The following is a 19,734-nucleotide window of genomic DNA, read 5'->3' as shown; positions in this document are numbered from 1 at the left end:
GCCAAGAGATTATGTTTTGCTGCAGAAAAAAAACACCTAGTGTGAATATAGCCTAAGACTTACTCTGCCAGCATTAATAGTCAATATTCTGTATACAAATAGGACTCCAATCCATGTATTCAGTTTATCATAAGCATTCCTGAGTTAATCTGCCAAATACACATAGTATGCTTTCTCATAGGTGAAATATAAATCCTGTTAAAGGTCCAAGTTGCAGCAGTTAAGTAGAACAAAACAGACCTCTTCATTCTTTGTAGGTGGAAAAACTTTCGAAATTGTCAGTATATCAAGTACTTATTCTCCTGACTGTATATAGTATAATTGCCGCACTGCTACATACAGGTGCTTCTCAGAAAATTAGAATATCATCAAAAAGTGAATTTATTTCAGTTCTTAAATCCAAAAAGTGAAACTCATATATTATACAGAGTCATTACAAACAGAGTGATCTGTTTTAAGTGTTTATTTCTGCTAATGTTGATGATTATGGCTTACAGCCAATGAAAACACAAAAGTCATTATCTCAGTAAATTCGAATTAACAAGAAACACCTGCAAAGGCTTCCTAAGCATTTAAAAAGGTCCCTTAGTCTGTTTCAGTAGGCTCCACAATCATGGGCAAGACTGCTGACTTGACAGATGTCCAGAAGGCAGTCATTGACACACTCCTCAAGGAGGGTAAGCCACAAAAGGTCATTGCTAAAGAAGCAGCTGTTCACAGAGTGCTGTATCCGAGCATATTAATGGACATGGAAGGAAAAAGTGTGGTAGAAAAAGGTGCACAAGCAACTGGGATAACCGCAGCCTTGAAAGGATTGCTAAGAAAAGGCCATTCAAAAATGTGGGGGATATTCACAAGGAGTGGACTGCTGCTGGAGTCATTGCTTCAAGAGCCACCACACACAGATGTATCCAGGACATGGGCTACAAGTGTCGCATTGCTTGTGTCAAGCCCCTCATGACCAATAGACAACGCCAGAAGCGTCTTACCTGGGCCAAAGAGAAAAAGACCTGGACTGATGCTCAGTGGCCCAAGGTGTTGTTTTCAGATGAAAGTAAATTTTGCATTTCATTTGGAAATCAAGGTCCCAGAGTCTGGAGAAAGAGTGGAGAGGCCACAATCCAAGCTGCTGGAGGTCTAGTGTGAAGTCTCCACAATCAGTGATGGTTTGGGGGGCCATGTCATCTGCTGGTGGAGGTCCACTGTGTTTTATCAAGACCAAAGTCAGCGCAGCCGTCTACCAGGACATTTTACAGCACTTCATGCTTCACTCTGCCCACAAGCTTTATGGAGATGGAAATGTCATTCTCCAGCAGGACTTGGCCCCTGTCCACACGGCCAAAAGTACCAATACCTGGTTTACACACAACAGTATCACTGTGCTTGATTGGCAGCAAACTCGCCTGACCTTTACCCCATAGAAAATCTATTATAGAGAATCTATGGGGTATTGTCAAGAGGAAGATGAGACCCCAGACCCCACAATACAGATGAGCTGAAGGCTGCTATCAAAGCCACCTGGGCTTCCATAACACCTCAGCAGTGCCACAGGCTGATCCCTCCATGCCACATTGCCGCATTGATGCAGTAATTGATGCACGAGGAGCCCGAACAAGTATTGAGAGCATTTACTAAACATACATTTCAGTAGGCCAACTTTTCTGATTTTAAAAACATTTTTCAAGCTGTTGTTATGAAGTATTCTAATTTACTGAGATAATGACGTTTGTGTTTTCATTGGCTGTAAGCCATAATCATCAACATTAACAGAAATAAACACTTAAAATAAATACCTCTATGTGTAATGACTCTATATAATAGATCCCTCTGTGTGTAATGACTCTATATAATAGATCCCTCTGTGTGTAATGACTCTATATAATAGATCCCTCTGTGTGTAATGACTCTATATAATAGATCCCTCTGTGTAATGACTCTATATAATAGATCACTCTGTGTGTAATGACTCTATATAATAGATCCCTCTGTGTGTAATGACTCTATATAATAGATCCCTCTGTGTGTAATGACTCTATATAATAGATCCCTCTGTGTGTAATGACTCTATATAATACATCCCTCTGTGTGTAATGACTCTATATAATAGATCCCTCTGTGTGTAATGACTCTATATAATAGATCCCTCTGTGTGTAATGACTCTATATAATAGATCCCTCTGTGTGTAATGACTCTATATAATAGATCCCTCTGTGTGTAATGACTCTATGTAATAGATCCCTCTGTGTGTAATGACTCTATATAATAGATCCCTCTGTGTAATGACTCTATATAATAGATCACTCTGTGTGTAATGACTCTACATAATATAGGAGTTTCACTTTTTGCATTGAAGAACTGAAATAAACTAACTTTTGATGATATTCTAATTTTGTGAGAAGCACTTGTATATAGTATGAAGCCCCACTGCCCCATATGTGTATGTATAATTTGTTGCACATGACTCGCCCCCTGGGCCGTGGGGTACACGGAACCAGGCCTTCTAGTGTACGGTGCTGATGGGGGTAGTAGTGGCAACCCGATCCCGTGGCTCAGGGTGGTCAGACCAAATGGTGGCAGTCTATTTATCAGTGTTTTGAATGTCCGACTACGCCACCCATGGATTGCGGTCAGGCATAACCACCGCTGCGAGGCAGACTGCTGAGGCTGGTGTTGGTGTGCAGCACAGGTGTAGGATAACTCCCCACGGGAAGAGTGTAGCCTCAGGGCAGTGTAGGTGGATGTTGGGGGTGATAGTGCAGGCCGCAATAGTAAGAGTTCAGAGTCCGCTTCAAACAGTTCAGGGTCTTTATTGTAGATATTATTAATGACCCAACAGTACCGGTTAGGAATGGGCCTGGGTGTCTGAGAGCATTCGGGCGAGCCCCACTGGTCAGGGTGAGTGTGTAGGCCTACCGTTCTCTCTATGCTCTTTCTGACTATCCCCCTTTTCGTGGTGTAATAGCCCACGTCCCTGAGCTGGCCGTGTACTTCTCGCCTGTATGGCATGCGACTAGGGCCTTGGGTACCTGTTGCTTGCTCCTCGCTGTACTGGTCCCTCTGTGTGGCGGAGCCTCCAGGCTTCTTAGGCCAAGGGACCTGAAATCCCTCGCAGGTTGGTTCTCTGCTGCTGGGCTTGTAACCCTGACAGCCCCGGACCCCAATGCCCGGTAGATTGGTTCTCTTCCAGGACCGGCTCTCGTCACCTCTGTCCCTGGCTTGCAGTTTCTCCTCTGCCTCACGGACTCCTCAGCTACAGATGAACTGTCCCTCCTTCTCTGGGACTAGTCTCACTCCTGAGCTAGGTCTTCCAGTTCTCTCTAACCCTGCCCCCAGTTCCAGCTTTTATAGGGGCAGCCAGCTCCCCCTGCTGGCCTGGGACAGGAGGTGCTGTATGCTAATTGTCCCTAACCAGGGGACCTCCCTCCTGCTCTCAGACACAGATTATTGTTTGTGGCATCCAGGCCTGGGGTGACACATTCTCCCCTAGTAAAATTTAGTACTCCGGACTAAACAGGAAACACAAATACAGGGTATAAATGACAACATAACATATATACAAGTATATTTTGTCCTTGAGGTCACGGCGCTTCCGTGACCGGGTGTCCATGTCACCCAACAAGGTGTGAAGTTTTCCACGGTGTGGGGACCTGTTTCCATAAACCCCAAGTTCCTCGCCTTGGGCGTGGCGACAAGGCTGAGCTCTCTACTTTGGGCCACAAGGAGGCCACACCGGACAGATTTTTCTTCCGTGGCCATCTTCGAAAGATGCAACTATCTACAAGACAGTTCCGGTTATTCAGCGTCCATAACCTGTTAGTCCATGAACTAGAAAGACTGGAAAAACATAATTAGCAACCAGGCAACAAACATAAAACATTTACAATATACAGCATTTAGATCTTCCAGCGAGCTGGTATTTGCCCCCTAGTGCTCCGGGTTGACCTGCGTAACCCTCTGTCTGGTGGTGTTCTAACCTGACTTTCCCCACTAGCATTCAGGGTACAGCTACTAGCTGGGTTTACAGGCAGTGCAGGCAGCTATCTGTGGGTCCTTTGGCTTACCGCAGGTATGGCAGGCTCACTGTCACCAGAGGGTTGACTCTCCTGGGCTGCTGGCATGGGTTCTTCTGCCTCTAGGGCTGCTTGGTCTTCTGATTCCTCCTGCTCTCCTGTAGGTTCCTGCTGGGTTGGTTGAAGGAAGTGTAGGACGGGTACCACTATTGCATCATTTATCCGAGTCCAGGACCGGGGGAACTCTCCAAGAACTGTGCTGATCATTTCTTTCTTGTCTTCTGCGGGTTCAAGGTCATCTTGATCTTCTCCTGCACTCTGTAGTTGCTTGGGGCACCTTTTTAGGTGGTCTCTGGAGACGGTGCTAGTGGTTTCTCCTCCATCCTTGGTAATTACACATACCTTCGGGTTGTTGTGGTTGGACTGCAGTACTGTGTACGGGTCGCTCTCCCACTGGTCATCTAGCTTGTGAAGCCTTCTCTTCCGCTTCAGGACCTGCTCACCAGGCTCCAGGAGACCAGCAGGGGCGTGTTGGTTGAAGAGCCTCTCTTGCTTTTCTCTCGCTTGAGCCAGACTCCTCTCCACACTCTCCTGTACCTTCTTGTACTGTAGCCGCCGTTCCGTATCCCAGTCCGCGTCTGGGGAGGTGGGGAGGACTCCCATCTCCAGGTCTATCGGCAGCTTACCTGGTCTTGCCCTCATCAGGTAAGCCGGGGTGCAATTTGTAGCATTCACCGGGATATGGTTGTATAAGTCTATCAGGTCTGGCAGCTTCTCCGGCCACAGGCTGCGTTCTTCCAGGGGCAACGTTTTGAGGAGATCAATGACGATAATATTCATTTTCTCACACAGCTCGTTGGTTTGTGGGTGGTAAGACGTTGTCCGAATCTTCTTACAGCCGTAGAGGTTGCAGAACTCCTGGAAGATTTCAGCCTCAAACGCTGGACCTTGATCTGTCAAGACCTGCTCCGGATACCCGTGTGGATGGCAGAAGTGTTGTTGGAAGGCTCTGGCCGCTGTTTGGGCTGTCAAGTCTTTAACAGGAACCACCACCAGGAACCGGGAATAGTGGTCCACTATTGTCAGGGCATAGACGTAGCCCGACCGGCTTGGAGCCAGTTTCACATGGTCCAGAGCTACCAGCCCAAGAGGCTGCCTGGTGACGATGGGCATCAAAGGCGTCTTCTGGCTGGTACCATCCTTCCTTCTGAGGTTACATGGGCCGCAGTCCCTGCACCACTTCTCTATGGCCCCTCTCATTCCGACCCAGTAGAACCGCTCTCTCAGTAGGAACTCCAGTTTCTTCCACCCGAAGTGTCCCGCTCTGTCATGGTAGGCCTCCAGGACCATTGCTGCATCTCGTCTCGGGACCACTACCTGCCAGGTCAGCTCGTGCGTCCGGTGGTTGACAAGCCTTCTGCACAGCTTACCTTCGTAGAGGAATAGCCTGCTTTTCTCCTTCCATAACTGCTTGGCTTCCTCTGGAGCGTCCGAGCCAGGGCTAGCGTCTGCCTGGGTCAACAGGTCTTTCACCAGGCGAATTGCAGGGTCACTATCTTGCATTTCAGCCCAGCCGTGGTGAGGTAAGGGATTGAACATGACAGTGGTCAAGTCTTTGTCTCTTACACGGTGGGAGTACTGAGTGGCCCCGTACCGGTGGAATGCAGGGAGCTCTATTTCCTCCAACTCATCTGGATCTTCTCCCTTATCGGGCAAGTGGGGCATTCTCGATAGGGCATCTGCATTGGCATTGGCTCGGCCTGCCTGGTACTTGATGGTGAAGTCATAGTTTGCTAGCCGGGCCATCCACCGCTGCTCTAGGGCACCAAGTCTCGCATTGTCCAGATGTGTCTACGGATTGTTGTCCGTGTACACAGTGAACTTCACAGAGGCCAGGTAATGCTTGAAACATTCTGTTACGGCCCACACCACTGCCAAGGACTCCTGCTTAAAGGAGCTGTAATTCTCCGCGTTTCTCTCGGTGGGCCTCAGCTTCCGGCTGGCGTACGCGATCACCCTTTCTCTGCCCTGTTGGTTCTGTGACAGTACGGCTCCCAGCCCCACATTACTGGCGTCTGTGTGGAGGATAAAAGGCTGGCCATAATCAGGGTAGGCCAGGATCTCATCCCCCGTGAGGGCCATCTTCAGCTGGCGGAAGGACGCCTCTTCCGGCTTGTCCCACTTGAAGGGTGGCTTTTGGCTTCTGGTCTTAGATTGTCCTATAAGGAGGTCCTGCATAGGGGCTGCCATCTTGGTGAACCTGGGGATGAACCTTCGGTAGTAGCCTACCAACCCGACCAACTGCCTCACTTCTTTTATGTTAGAGGGGCTTGGCCAGTTCTTTATTGCCATGATTTTGTCAGGGTCGGGGGCTACTCCTTCTGCACTCACCACGTGTCCCAGGTACTGTACCTTCGGCTTTAACAGATGGCACTTGGAGGGTTTCACTTTCATGCCAAAGCCTGCCAGGGCCTCGAACACCTCGGCCAGGTGCTTTAGATGGTCCTCGTAAGTCTTCGAATAGACAATCACGTCGTCCAGGTAAAGTAGGACCGTCTCAAAGTTTCGGTGCCCTAGACAGCATTCCATCAGCCTCTGTAAGGTCCCGGGTGCGTTGCAGAGCCCGAACGGCATATAGTTGAATTCACTTAATCCCATCGGGGTGGTGAAGGCGGTCTTCTCCTTATCAGCCTCTGCCACAGGAACCTGCCAGTACCCACTAGTAAGGTCCAAAGTAGAGAAGAAATTAGCTGATTTTAGTGCGACCAAAGACTCCTCTATTCTAGGCAACGGGTATGCGTCTTTATGGGTGATACGATTGACTTCTCTATAGTCCACGCACATTCTCATAGTACAGTCTTTCTTTTTTACCAGAACCAAGGGGGCTGCCCAGGGGCTACAACTGTCTCTAATGACCTCGGCTTCCTTCATTTCTCTCAGCATGCCCTTTGCGTTCTGATAGTGTGCGGGGTGGTACAGGTCTGTATCTTTCTTTTATTGGTGGGTGGCTCCCCGTGGGGATGTGGTGTTCTACCCCTTTCACTCTGCCGAAGTCTAGCGGGTGCTTACTAAAGATTCTCTCGTACTCTTGAACCACCCGGTAGACTCCTTGTTTTTGGTGCAAGGGAGTGGAGTCAGCACCCACGTGGAGTTTCTGGCACCAGTCCTCCTTGGGTTTCTGGGAACCATTACCCTCCGCCTGGGGAGATGGAGGCAAGGGTTCCATGGCCCTGACAGCATTGTGTTCAACAGTATACAATTTGGCTAGTGTAGCGTACCGGGGCAAGTGTACTTCCCTTTCCCCAATGTTTAAGATCCGGACGGGCACCTTTCCATGGCGGACATCGACCACCCCCCGGGCTGTCAAAATGGTGGGCCTGCTGTCTGAGTACACGGGTTCTACCATGGCTTGGTAGTCTCTCCCTCTTAACCCGATTGCAGTCCGACACCAGATCATTTCACTTTTGGGGGGCATGGCAATGGGGAACGGGTCGCTCATCCTCACGCTACCGATCTCACCACCAGACAGTTCTACCTGTTGCCATCTCATCAGGGCTCTTATCTCCTTCTGGAGGACCCTCTGTTGGCTGGACCTCGCGTTCATCGCCACCTGCTGCAAAATTACAATTGCTTCTGAAAGACAATTTTCAATCACATTAGTACCCAAGGTTATTTTAGGGTGACTTTCTCGACGGTCAATGTCCACAATGATCACTCCCTGTGCCGGCAGTTCAACTTTACCAATCTTAATGGTCATCTCTCTGAACCCCACCTGCGGCAGGGGTTGACCATTGCTGGCGATGATGCTCAAGTCATCGTCTGGATAACGAGTTATATCAGTGTCACTCCAGTACTGCTTGAAAAGTACATAGGGGATGGTAGTCACTTGGGACCCAGTGTCCAGCAGTGCACTCATGGGGATACCGTCCAGCACTACGGGTAAAACCGGGTGTCCCCCTACGTACTTATCACGCCAAATAGATGGGCCTGATGACCTTATGCCTGGGGGTTGGCCCTTTGCCCCAGGTCTGACCCATTTAAAGTACAGTACCTGGCTACGTGTCCCGGCTGGCTGCAACGGCGGCATATCGGCTGTCCATCCTCAGTGTAATGATCGGCGGGCCTCCCTCTGAACGACGGGATTCTCCTCCGTCGACGCCACGGGACATCCTCCAGACTGGAAGCCAGCTTGATTGGTCCTGACGGGTCGATCTGTAATGACTGTACGGTCGTGGTCAATGCAGCAACACTCTTTGTTAGTTCTTGGACCTGATGGTGCAGGTTTGCAGGCAGGGATGGATTTAGAGTCTGCGCATCAGCCCCCACAAGGTCTGCGGGATAGGGCGCCACCCCCTGGTGGTAAGGGATGGCAGGGCGCCGGGAAGCTACAGCGCCACCAGGTGCAGGTTATCGGAGCTCCCGGATGGCCCTATCTTTGAACTGTGCAAAAGTCAAATCGGGGTTCTGTAGGGCCATGAGGCGCAGCTGGGTTCTGTGGGCGCTGGACAGCAGACCTTCTATGAACTGGTCAGTCAATAGTTTATCTGTATCCTGCACTCTGCCAGGGTCAGCTTGCTTAATTGCCCCCAAGGCTTCCTGTAAATTTAGGGCATAATCTCGGATGCTATCTTGAGCTCGCTGCTTACATCCATAGAACCGCATTTTGATTTCTCCCGAGGTACGGGTATCAAAGGTGTCCCGTAGACGGGTCAGAACCCCCCTTACAGTCCTTTTCTCCTCAGCTGTCCAAGACTTTACCTCCCGCTGGGCCGCACCAGTTAACTGCCCTATCAGTATGCTTACTTTCTGTTCTTCTGTCAGGGGATAAACTTTGAACAGGCTATACAGACTTTCTTTAAAGTCGCCCAAGGTATGCGACTCGCCGGCATACTGGGGCAGCCAGGCCGCTCCGGGGATATAGGCAGGGGTGGATTAAGAGTAGCAAGGGCCCCGGGCAGTTTAGAAGGCGCGGGCCCCCTCCACACACCTGATTTATCACGTGACATGTCACATGATCCCCTGTGATAGATCATGTGATAGTTCATGGGAAATTAATTTGGCATAATATTAATTGTGCTGCCTCATATGAGAGCAGCACAATATTGGGGCAGATACCCTGATTCCAGCGATGTGTCACTTTTTCAGCTGCTTGTTGTCATTTTGAGAAAATCACCGTTTTATCTGCTGCAGATCTAGCAGCTCTCTGAATGCTGCGCTCTGTATAGCCCCACCCACACCACTGATTGGCAGCTTTCTGCCCATGCTCAGTGTACACAGAAATCTACTGATCAGTGATGGGGGTGGGGTCCTACAGAACTTACTAGTCATCTAGTGATAATTACCTTCTGACAAATCAATGATTTTATCAAAACAACACTAAGCAGCCCAGTAAGTGACACATTACTGGAATCAGTGCCTCTAACCCTACATTATGCTGCTCTCAGATTAGGTGGCAAAAACCTGATGACAGATTCCCTTTAAAGGAGCTGTAAAGACAAAAAAGTTTGTATTAAAAAAAATACAAGCCATTTGTTAAATTAACTTCTTTTCATTGTTAATTCACATTAGACTGTATCTTCAACACTTTTGTCAGCAGGTCTTATTACAGACTCTGAATAGGGCAGCTCTCTCCCTCTCCCTCATCAGAAAGTCACAGCATGGTTAAAAAACAGGATCTTTTATGATTTTCTCATAATAAATAAAAAAGGACATGCAAGTCCTCCAAACTATTTTCCGTTTCTCTATAGGCGAGGTCCTAAATCTTTCTTGTTCTTTAGTTGATCACATGTCAAAAATGCAAAGCATTTACTATGAACTCGCCTAAAAAAATATACACTTGGAGAGTAATATCATCATCTGCATGTAAATATTCCTTGACTCTAAGGGCTCGCTCACACTGTCGTATAACACGGCCGAATGCTATGTGATGTTTTATCGGATAGGACTCGGCCCTATGTTATACTATGGGACAGTGCGATTATTGGCATGAGAAAATAATCTCATTCGATATTCGGACCATGTGCACCCATACAAGTCTATGGGTGCACGTAAAACATTGGACTGCAATCGGATGTCATCCAAGTGCAGTCCGATGAACACTCACAGAGACTATGGAGAAGATGGAGAAATTAAGTTCTCCATCTTCTCCATATCTGTGCTGCGAGAGAATCGGATCACAACTCAGTTGAAGCTCTGACAGAGTTTGAGCCCAGTGTCATTAGCATAATTGGCCCTATTCTCTTGCATGAGAGAATATATGGCTTAGTGAGTGGACCCTAAAACTGAATAGTAGTGACGGACAGGCACAGGCACCTCACAAGCGGGATCCATGTAGCTCTCAGATGTCATGTAGGTAGGGCTTCATTCCATGGGGTAGGGCTTAATTTCAAGGTATATAAAAAAATGGACTTCAAATAAAAATTAAATGAACACAAAAAGCACTAATTGAATTATTTTTTTCGTATTTATGTTTGCAGCCCCTTTAAAAACCCTTTGAGGACCAAGGCACATATATGTCCCATAGTTTTAAACTGGAAAAAAATTTGATTGAATAAAATTTAAGGTCCTCAAAGGTTTAAGTAGGTCGTAAATTCATATGAATACTTGCTCATACAATTGCACATGCCAAAAGATGAAGAAGAACAGAATCAAAAATATGACATTAAGTGGAGCACTTACAGGTATTCAAGGTGAAAGAGACCAGCAAAGGCATCGTCTCGAATGACAGTAAATGAGTTAGAATTCAGCAAGCTGAAAATGAAGACAGCAGGTTAGAAGCGAACCAGACTTTATGGTGCTCAGAATTAGTCAAGCAGAATTTATTGACTGCTCTTGCAAAGCACTGAGACTCCCGCTGTGTATAGATGGCGCCGTGCGGCCTCCCGCTGTGTATAGATGGCGCCGTGCGGCCTCCCGCTGTGTATAGATGGCGCCGTGCGGCCTCCCGCTGTGTATAGATGGCGCTGTGCGGCCTCCCGCTGTGTATAGATGGCGCCGTGCGGCCTCCCGCTGTGTATAGATGGCAACGTATAGATGGCTACGTGCGGCCTCCTGCTGAGTATACGTGTATAGATGGCTACGTGCGGCCTCCTGCTGAGTATAGATGCCGCACGGCGCTCCCCCCAGAGACAGCAGGAGGCCGCACAGCACCATCTATACTCAGCGGGAGACCGCACGTAGCCATCTATACACAGCAGGAGGCCGCATGGCGACATCTATACTCATCGGGGGGCCGCACGTAGCCATCTATACACAGCGGGGGGCGCATGTAGCCATCTATACACTGCGGGGGGCCACAAGGCGCCGTCTATAAAAAGCGGGGGGCCGCACGTAGCCATCTATACACAGCGGGAGGCTGCACGGAGCCCCCCCAGAGACATCAGGAGGACGCACGGCGCCAACTATACTCAGCAGGAGGCCACATGCAGTCATACACACACACAAACATATACAGACACGCATAAACACATTTGAAACACAAAAATACATACAAACAGACATCACACACACACACACCTACCCACAAACACACACACCTGCCCACACACACACACCTGCCCACATACACATCTGTGTGTGTGTATGTTTAGTGTGTGTGTGTGTATAATGTGTGTGTATGTATAGTGTGTGTGTATGTATAGTGTGTGTGTGCGTGTGTGTATACTTTGTGTGTGTGTATTTTTTTTTTAAGTTAAAAACAAGTAAAATGCTTGTGGCATCAATATCAAGACTCCAGATATAAGGGTCTATTCACACTGAATTTTGCAATGCATTCATCTCCTCTTTCCAGGCTTCTATCTAAATCCCTGAAAAATGGCATTCAGATGTGCCTTGACATAGCCATTGATTTGAACAAAGGCAAACCGAGGCTAAAGTCTGAATCTTTAGGCTCCATTTTCTCTGCTTTCAGATGTCTCATTTCAGACAGCACAATCCTGAATTTCAGGGATTCAGTTTTAAGCCTTGTGTAAAGACCTGAATGCAGCGCTGAATGTAGTGTGAATAGGTCCTTACATCCTACACCACCTCAGGGGATTGTTGTTATGGAGTATTGCCCCTGGGTGGCCGCAGTTATGACCACCACCAGGGCTCGCGGTCACCCACCCTAACTTTGGTATTCTGGGGAGCTGGTATAATGAATATCTGAGAAGAGCCCTAGAGAGGCAAGAACATTGGACAACCAAGAGGTGGTGGCCTCAAGTCAGGTGTAGTGTTCAACAGGGCAAGACTTTCTAACCTGCCCACACACACACACACACACACACACACACACATATACACACACACACCTGCCCACACAGACACACACACACACCTGCCCACACACACACACATCTGCCCACACACATACACACCTGCCCACACACACACACACACCTGCCCACAAACACACACACCTGCCCACACACAAACACACCTGCCCACACACACACACACACACCTGCCCACACACACACACATACACACCTGCCCACACACACACACAAACACCGGCCCACACACACACACACCGGCCCACACACACACACACACACCTGCCCACACACACACACACACCTGCCCACACACACACACACACCTGCCCACACACACACCTGCCCACACAGACACCTGCCCACAAACACACACACACACCCATATACACACATCTGCCCACACACCTGCCCACACACACAGACACACACCTGCCCACACACACACCTGCCCACACAGACACCTGCCCACACACACACACACACACATATACACACACACATATACACATACACACCTGCCCACACAGACACCTGCCCCCACAGACACCTGCCCACAAACACACACACACCTGCCCACACACACACACATATACTCACACATATACACACACACACACCTGCCCCCACACACACACACCTGCCCACACAGACACCTGCCCACAAACACACGCACACCTGCCCACACACACATCTGCTCTGCCCACACACACACAAACTCACCATCCCCCGGCTCCATTCCTCCTGCCTGCTCTCTCTCTTTTCCGGTGCAGCACTGCAGGCCGGGGAGCACTGCGTGACGTCACAGCTAGGAGACACAGCCGCGCACAGGGCCGTGTCTCCTAGCAGTGACGCGGCTGGGCCAGCACAGGGAAGTTAACTGCTGCAGTGCTGGCCCGGTCGATGAAGAAGTAGCGGCGGCCGCTGCTGGGGGAGCGGTCCGGGCCCCCCCCTTCCCGCCACTGTTACCGCTATGTGCCGCGGCGGCCCGCACATATAATGAGGGCAATCCGGCATTAGACACCCCGCCTGGAGCCGCGTGCCCCCTGCAGGCTCGGGGCCCTGGGCGGTCGCCCGGATTGCCCTCATTATAATCTGCCTATGAATATAGGGCATGGAAAATGGCATCACAGCTGCAGCGGCTACGCTGGTGGTAGAGGGTCCCTCCGCGTCCGACATCTTCCTCCCCCCTAGTTAACCGTGCCTACCTTCTGGCGATCCTCTTCTGTAGGCCGCGGCTCCGCTCGCGATGCTCTGGGCGAGGACCTTGCGTTGCTCGGTGATGACGTCGGCATCCGCTGGATCTCCTTCCAGGACCTTGCGCAGCGTCTCAACGTAGGGCGGGGCTTCAGGTCTCGCGCGTTTTTGGACGTCCACGCCCCTCTTCTTCCCGCGCGGCGTCCCGAAGATGGCGCCCGATGGCGGGAAACGACTCCGATTGGCGGGAAATGGCCCCGAATGGCGGGAAACTTCACTCAGATATGTATAGAGTCTTTTCCAGGCACGCAATACCCGTTTGTGGCGGGTTGGTCACAATTCTGCCGACTACGCCAAAGCTGACTCGCCCCCTGGGCCGTGGGGTACCCGGAACCGGGCCTTCTAGTGTACGGTGCTGATGGGGGTAGTAGTGGCAACCCGATCCCGTGGCTCAGGGTGGTCAGACCAAATGGTGGCAGTCTATTTATCAGTGTTTTGAATGTCCGACTACGCCACCCGTGGATTGCGGTTGGAGATAACCGCCGCTGCAAGGCAGACCGCTGAGGCTGGTGTTGGTGTGCAGCACAGGGGTAGGATAACTCCCCACGGGAAGAGTGTAGCCTCAGGGCAGTGTAGGTGGATGTTGGGGGTGATAGTGCAGGCCGCAATAGTAAGAGTTCAGAGTCCGCTTCAAACAGTTCAGGGTTTTTATTGTAGATATTATTAATGACCCAACAGTACCGGTTAGGAATGGGCCTGGGTGTCTGAGAGCATTCGGGCGAGCCCCACTGGTCAGGGTGAGTGTGTAGGCCTACCGTTCTCTCTATGCTCTTTCTGACTATCCCCCTTTTCGTGGTGTAATAGCCCACGTCCCTGAGCTGGCCGTGTACTTCTCTCCTGTATGGCTTGCGACTCAGGCCTTGGGTACCTGTTGCTTGCTCCTCGATGTACTGGTCCCTCTGTGTGGCGGAGCCTCCAGGCTTCTTAGGCCAAGGGACCTGAAATCCCTCGGAGGTTGGTTCTCTGCTGCTGAGCTTGTAACCCTGACAGCCTCGGACCCCAATGTCCGGTAGATTGGTTCTCTTCCAGGACCGGCTCTCGTCGCCTCTGTCCCTGGCTTGCAGTTTCTCCTCTGCCTCACAGACTCCTCAGCTACAGCTGAACTGTCCCTCCTTCTCTGGGACTAGTCTCACTCCTGAGCTAGGTCGTCCAGTTTTCTCTAACCCTGCCCCCAGTTCCAGCTTTTATAGGGGCAGCCAGCTCCCCCTGCAGGCCTGGGACAGGAGGTGCTGTATGCTAATTGTCCCTAACCAGGGGACCTCCCTCCTGCTTTCAGAAACAGATTATTGTTTGTGGCATCCAGGCCTGGGGTGACACACACACACTGCTCTATATTTAGTATGATGCCCCCACTCCTCCATATATATAGCATGATGGTCCCACTGCTCCATATACAGGTGCATCTCACTAAATTAGAATATCATCAAAAAGTTAATTTATTTCTGTTCTTCAATACAAAAAGCTGCCTTTCAGCTCATCTGCATTGTTGGGTCTGGTGTCTCTCATCTTCCTCTTGACAATACCCCATAGATTCTCTATAATAGATTCTCTATGGGGTTAAGGTCAGGCGAGTTTGCTGCCAATCAAGCACAGTGATACTGTTGTGTGTAAACCAGGTATTAGTACTTTTGGCCGTGTGGACAGGGGCCAAGTCCTGCTGGAGAATGACATTTCCATCTCCAAAAAGCTTGTCGGCAGAGGGAAGCATGAAGTGCTGTAAAATGTCCTGGTAGACGGCTGTGCTGACTTTGGTCTTGATAAAACATAGTGGACCTACACCTGCAGATGACATGGCCCCCCAAACCATCACTGATTGTGGAGCCTTCACACTAGAACTCAAGCAGCTTGGATTGTGGACTCTCCACTCTTCCTCCAGACTCTGGGACCTTGATTTGCAAATGAAAATTGGAACTCTAGGAGCTTGTGGAGTGTGTCAATGACTGCCTTCTGGACATCTGTCAAGTCAGCAGTCTTCCTCATGATTGTGGAGCATACTGAAACAGTATTGAAGAACTGGAATAAATTAACTTTTTGAAGATATTCTAATTTAGTGAGATGCACCTGTATATACTATGATGGTCCCACTGCCCCACATACATATAGTATAATGGCCCCACTACTCTATATGTAGTATGATGGACCCACTACTCCAGATATATAGTAGGATGGCTCCACTGCCCGATTATTTAAAAAAATAAAGTTTATTCTCACTTAATCCTGATTCCCTACATCACAGCCTCTGTCTCCTCTTCCATGGCGGGACAGCAGAGCAGAGCGATGCAATGATGTCATCGAGCCACCTGCGTGAGTATGCTGACATCTCGTTAACCGCAGGCCTATGGCGATCTGTGGCATATGAAAGAGATAGTGATAGGGCAGGGAACTTGTGTCCCACTTCTTTATCATGCGACACCTCTGCATAAGAGACATTAGGGCTACATTAGCTACGTCACAGAAGACACTGGAGCTGGAGTATATAGAATAGGAGACACTGGGGCTGGCGTATATTCATCACAGGATACATTGGGGCTAGAGCATATACATCACAGAAGAAGCTGGAGTACATAGAATAGGAGACACTGGGACTGGAGTATATAGAATAGGAGACACTGGGGCTGGCGTATATTCATCACAGGATACATTGGGGCTAGAGCATATACATCACAGAAGAAGCTGGAGTATATAGAATAGGAGACACTGGGGCTGGAGTATATAGAATAGGAGACACTGGGGCTGGCGCATATACAGTTCTGCTCAAAAGTTTACATACCCCGGCAGAATTTTTCCTTTCTTGGCCTTGTTTCAGAGAAAATGAATGATAACAAAAACACTTTTTCTCCACTCATGGTTATTGGTTGGGTGAAGCCATTTACTGTCACATTTCTGTGTTTTCTCTTTTTAAATCTTAATGACAACTAGTGATGAGCGAGCATGCTCACTACTGCTCGGTGCTCGCCCGAGTATCTCACTGCTCGAGATGCTCTGCGCTCACCGAGTATTTCCGGGTTGGTCGGGCGGGAAGTCGGGTCCCCTCCCTGCATGTTCGGCGCTCTTTACAGAGCCAATGAACATGCAGGGATTGCCTGCCATGCACTGTAATGCCATAGCCATGTTGGTTGTGGGCATTACAGTGACTGGCTGGCCGCACAGCGTCATCAGGTCTATATCTGACCTGGCGCCGCCATGCTCATCACAGTCACTCCGGATCAGACAGTGTAGGGAGAGCTGCTGCTGCGTTAGGGAGAGATTTGATCGTGCATTAGGTAGTGTAGTGAGAAAAACCGCACATTACACATATCCATATCAACAAACAGTCCTTCTGAGGACTAATCCATCTGCAGAGATATCAGGCAGGCAGTGTATATAGGCAGGCAGGCAGTGTATATAGCAGACTGCAGTGCATATAGCACAAGAGGCTCCATTCCAATTCTGCCTTCTGCTGCTGTTAGATATTTCTATACAAAGGCCCAGGTCTCAGGGCCCAGGAATACTTTTCTTTGGATCTTAATCCTCATTATTTGCTTATAAAGCAATCCAGAGAACACCGTTTTTCTGCGCCATTTGCTTGTTGGCACTGCAGAATACAGCCAGTTCCTTTCCATATTAGAGCGCTAGAAATTCAGCTATTTAAAACTGTGTTTTCTCCGTCACACGGATCACATATACGTTGTCAGAAAATACTGCCATTTCTGGCCTCGATTTTTTCAGTGTGTCAGTGAAGCAATTCACAGTAGTTTGCTGTTCACACTACTTACCTACAGGCCAGGTATTTAAAACTCTGTTTTCTCCATCACACCGATCACATATAACTTCGCTTCTAACTCAGTCATTTGTAGTGAGCGTGGAAGATACTATCCTCCATTTAAAATGGGCAAGGCACGTGGCAAGGGACGGGGAACTGGACGTGATGGTAATGGTACATGCAGAGGCCGAGGACAAGGCCGTGGGCAAGCCGAAATTGTACCACAACAAACACCCACATCTTCTCGCCTGACCTTCCTGTCCCAATTTCTAGGGGACCGCAGCACACCACTATTGAACCCAGATCAGTGTCAAAAGGTTGTTGGTTGGATAGCGGATAATGCTTCCAGTCACTTAGCCACCACCACCACCACCCTGTCTTCCACACGGTCAAGTCTCAGTAGCCGTGAGTCTGGACCGCATATTCCTCACCCTGATTCTCCTTTCTCCCACCATGCCGAGTACCCAGAGACAACTGATCCCACACTTGGACAATCTGAAGAGCTGTTCACTTTTCCATTTATAGATTCGGGCCTCTCGCCCGGTCCACTTGAAGCGGGGCAAAAGGAGATCACGTGTAGCGATGCCCAAATATTTGAGCATCCACGGTCACACGAAGGCGACGGTGGGAAACTGTCACAAGAGGTAGACGATGATGAGACACAATTGGCAGAAAGTCATTAATAGTACCAGGGTGCAGAAGTGGGAGACGAGGTGGTGGATGATATAGTAACTGACCCAACCTGGCAGGAGGACATGCAGAGCAAGGACAGCAGCACACAGGAGGAGGGAGGCAGAGCACCCCAACAGGCAGGAAGAAGCAGTGTGGTGGCCGCAGACAGAAGGCAGGCTACCGTTTCCCGTAACACCAACACAAAGGAAGTTGCCACTACAACTGTTAGGTCTTCCCGAGTCTGGTTGTTTTTTAAAGACTCTGCCGATAGCTCCAAAAAGGCCATTTGCATCATGAGCCAGACCAGCATCAGCAGGGGTGGCAAAACGACCAGCCTGACCACCACCAGCATGATCAGGCACATGGCAGCAAAGCACTCGACTTTGTGGGCCGAACACCAGGGTCCAGGAACAGTGTCTACAGGTGGCACCATTTCTTCTTCTGCTGTTGTGCATGCAAGCCAATCCCTTGTCCATAGTGCATGCAAAGATGCCTCCTGCCCTGCACCTGTCATTGCACACTCTCAAGTAGCAGCATTAGGAAGCACGTACATGTCCTTGTCCCAGCGCAGCATTCAGTTGTTCATACTCCAGTCCTTGGAATGCAAGCGCAAATATGCAGCCAACGTCCCACAGGCCACACTACTAAATTCTCACAATTCATGACTGCTTGGCTCGAAATGTTGCCTTTTAGGCTTGTGGAGACAGAAGCATTCCGCAACCTGATGGTGGCGGCCGTCCCTCGGTACTCTGTCCCCAGCCGCCACTATTTCTCCCAGTGTGCCGTCCCCACATTACACAAGCACGTGTCCCAAAACATTAGCCGTGCCCTCAACAATGCAGTTAACGGTAAAGTCCACCTAACCACGGACACGTGGACAAGTGCTTGTGGGCAGGGACGGTACATCTCGCTGATGGCACACTGGGTTAACATAGTGGAAGCCGGGACCCAGTCGGACCTTGGGACGGAACACGTCCTCCCGACGCCAAGGATTGCAGGCCTTAGGTCAATCAGGGTTGCCCCCACGGTCTACAGCTCCTGCACTTCATGCTCCTCAGCCTCCTCCTCCTCCTCAGCCTCCATCTCCGAAATGACCACATCAGTCTCAAGCTGGAAGCACTGCAGCACTGCCTCGGCCAAGCGGCAACAGGCTGTGCTGAAGCTAATATGCTTAGGTGAAAAACCACACAATGCTGAAGAGTTATGGACAGCTCTGAAAGAGCAGGCAGATCTGTGGCTCAAACCGCTGAACCTACAGCCAGGCATGGTCGTGTGTGACATTGGCCGGAACCTGGTGGCGGCTCTGAGGCGAGGCGAGCTCACACACGTACCATGCCTGGCCCATGTGCTTAACCTCGTGGTTCAGCGGTTACTCAAATCCTACCCGGAGCTGCCGGATCTGCTTGTTAAAGTATGCCGCCTGTGTGCCCATTTTAGAAAGTCAGCTACAGCTTCCGCCGCCCTTGCAGTGTTTCAGCAGCGTTTGCAGCTTCTGGCTCACAGACTGGTGTGTGATGTCCCCACACGTTGGAACTCTACATTGCAGATGTTGGGAAGGATTTGTGAGCAGAAGAGGGCAGTTGTTGAGTACCAGCATCAAAAAGGCTATCGGTATTCAGTTCAGACTCCACACATAAGACCTCAGTAGTGGACGTGGATGTCAGACATATGTACCATCCTCCAAAACTTTGAGGACTCCACCAAGATGGTGAGCGGCGATGACGCCATAATTAGCCTCACCATCCCGCTTCTCTATCTTCTGAAACGCTCTCTGCTCACAATCAAAGATGATGCATTGCA

Source organism: Phyllobates terribilis, unplaced genomic scaffold (assembly GCF_046119375.1).
Source record: "Phyllobates terribilis strain yellow unplaced genomic scaffold, ASM4611937v1 Scaffold_60__1_contigs__length_8166268, whole genome shotgun sequence".
NCBI classification, from domain to species: Eukaryota; Metazoa; Chordata; class Amphibia; order Anura; family Dendrobatidae; genus Phyllobates; species Phyllobates terribilis.
This window is presented reverse-complemented; position numbering follows the sequence as displayed.